General features: G+C 43.0%; 1 long non-coding RNA gene across 2 annotated transcripts in view; it reads right to left on the minus strand.

Moving 5' to 3' along the window:
- Positions 1–1,767: 1,767 nt before the first annotated feature.
- Positions 1,768–2,394, minus strand: part of LOC111981474 (uncharacterized) — a 3,915-nt gene continuing 3,288 nt past the window's right edge. For both annotated transcript variants that reach the window (XR_002879595.2, XR_011473723.1), the window contains exon 4: positions 1,768–2,096. This is a non-coding gene — a long non-coding RNA (uncharacterized lncRNA). The remainder of the gene's footprint in view (positions 2,097–2,394) is intronic.

A 2,394-nucleotide genomic window follows, 5' to 3' on the forward strand; every position in this document is an offset into this window, starting at 1 on the left:
TCTAATCCCAGCCCACGTATCAAACCTTCCATTCGTCTAATCCCAGCCCACGTATCAAACCTTCCATTCGTCTAATCCCAGCCCACGTATCAAACTGTAAAGGCAGATTTTATACCCTACAGAGCACAGCACGGTGTCGTTTTTCGTCACAAAAGGTGCGGCTCCTTGTAGTGCGCTTCAACGTACTCCCGTGCCTCATGACTGGAACGCGCCGCGTCGTCCCTTCCATCGTTGTGGGGACAGCGAGGAGGCATTGGCGCTCGATTGGTTCCTTGATCTGATCTATAGACTAGGCATGACCGTGTCCTATTTTGCAAATGTAATCTTAACAAATGTTCAAACAATAAAAACTAAACAACATTGTTACTAGAATCCTCCCAGAAATGTGTTTTGTTTAGAGGTTCAACTAGGGATTCCAGGCTATTGGTAAAACCAGCTGCGATGTGCTTTTCTCTGCGACCATGACTTCCTATTGCTGATATGGGAGTGAATACATTCAAGCTGTATGTTAAACTGGGATCATGTTGTAGGTTACAATGGCATGTAGAACCATATTTACCAGGGCTTATTATTTATGAATCTGATTATTTCACATAGAGATGTGGGAACCTAAAAGGCTAGCTAGCTTTCTGTGTTTAGCCAACTTGGAGATGTGGGAACCTAAAAGGCTAGCTAGCAGGCCTGTAGAGCTATGCAGGTGAAGCCTGTAGAAAGCGTCATGTGGAGAGGATGTGTACATTGGGAAGACGTCACCCTGAGACATCAGAACATAATGTTGATGCCTGGCCAACATCTAAACCATGTAGAATGGAGTATAGAGACATTCTACATCTGCCAGACGTCTTGCCAATGAGCTAACTGCATTTTCCCAGTGTATCCTGTTTACTTGACCAGAGGTTTGTGTGCTAGCTGGGCTGATYGTCTAGCGTTTCGCTACACCCGCAATCTGCTAAATATTTGATTAATTTAGCTCCAACGCTCCAGAGCCACAGTTAGTGCTTTCATATTCTCTCTCCTCTCTTTCTCCCCAGGATGCAGTTAGTGCTTTCATATTCTCTCTCCTCTCTGTCTTTTATAATCTGTAATGTGTTTGTCCCCCCTAGCATGTATCATTGGCTGTTTGTGACTTCCTGTCTGTGTACTGGTGTTTCTGCAATTAAACTTAAGAGCTCTCATTGGCTATTGCTGATCACCGTTCTCAAAACTTGTCGTAGCATCTCCCTCCCTACCAGCGGTGGAAAATTACCCATTTGTCATACTTGAGTAAAAGTAAAGATACCGTAATGAAAATTATTTAAAAAGTGAAAGTCACCAAGTAAAATACAACTGTAGTAAAAGTTACTGTAATTGCTCAATATACTTAAGTATCAAAAGTAAGTATAAATAATTTCAAATTCCTTTTATTAAGCAAAGCAGATGGCACCATTTTCTTGTTTTAATGTAAGGATGACCAGATGTTCTCTTGACAAGTGAATTGGACCGTTTGTCTGTCCTGATAAGTGCTCGTTACATTTGAATGAATTGGGTGTCAGGTGTAATGTATGGAGTAAAAAGTACATTCTTTTAGAAACGTAGTGAAGTAAAAGTGTCAAAAAAAAAGTACGGATACTACTTAAGTAAAATCAAACATGTTTACAAAAATCGGGATGAAAAGAGGACAATATCCTACTAAAGTAGAAATTACTTAACATTTTACTCAAGTAAAATAGCACTCTGAAAAGCTATCAGTTACAGTAATGAGATTACAGAGAGAGGAGACTTGTGTAGTTTGGTGTTTATTGGCAGTCAGCAGCACAGGAAGATGCAGAAAGGCAAAGCACAGACAACATTGCTGCAGTGTCATCCTGACAACGTCATCTTAACATCCTAACATTGTAGTCTGACGTTGTAACAGCTGTTAGAAACAGAGCAGAGGGAGTCAGGCAACAGAAACAGGAAGCCTTAAAATCCGACACCTCACAGGCTGCAGATCAACGGCTCCCTATCCCCATGTAGTGCACTACTTTCTCAGTGGTGATCCGGCTCAGAAATAAAACAGCAGACAGAAAGTACAGCAGTAGTGACATCAACGTGACACACACCAGGCTTGTGCAAATCTTATCTACGCATGTTTGTGTGGGGGAGAGTGCAAACTATGTTTCCAGTGCATACCGGGTGGTGTGTACCGTGGTTCACCAGTGTGTGTGTGTGTGTGTGTGTGTGTGTGTGTGTGTGTGTGTGTGTGTGGTGTTGTGTGTTGGTGTGTCCAGGGTCTCTAGGTATGACAGAGGGCCACAGCGGAGAAGCGGACTCTCCCTCTGCTCTCTCCACAAAACCCGACACACCCTGGCTGCATCCTGGGGAGAAAGAGAGGAGAGAGAATATGAAAGCACTAACTGCATCCTGGGGAGAAAC

The sequence above is a fragment of the Salvelinus sp. IW2-2015 genome, linkage group LG20 (assembly GCF_002910315.2).
Source record: "Salvelinus sp. IW2-2015 linkage group LG20, ASM291031v2, whole genome shotgun sequence".
NCBI lineage: Eukaryota > Metazoa > Chordata > Actinopteri > Salmoniformes > Salmonidae > Salvelinus > Salvelinus sp. IW2-2015.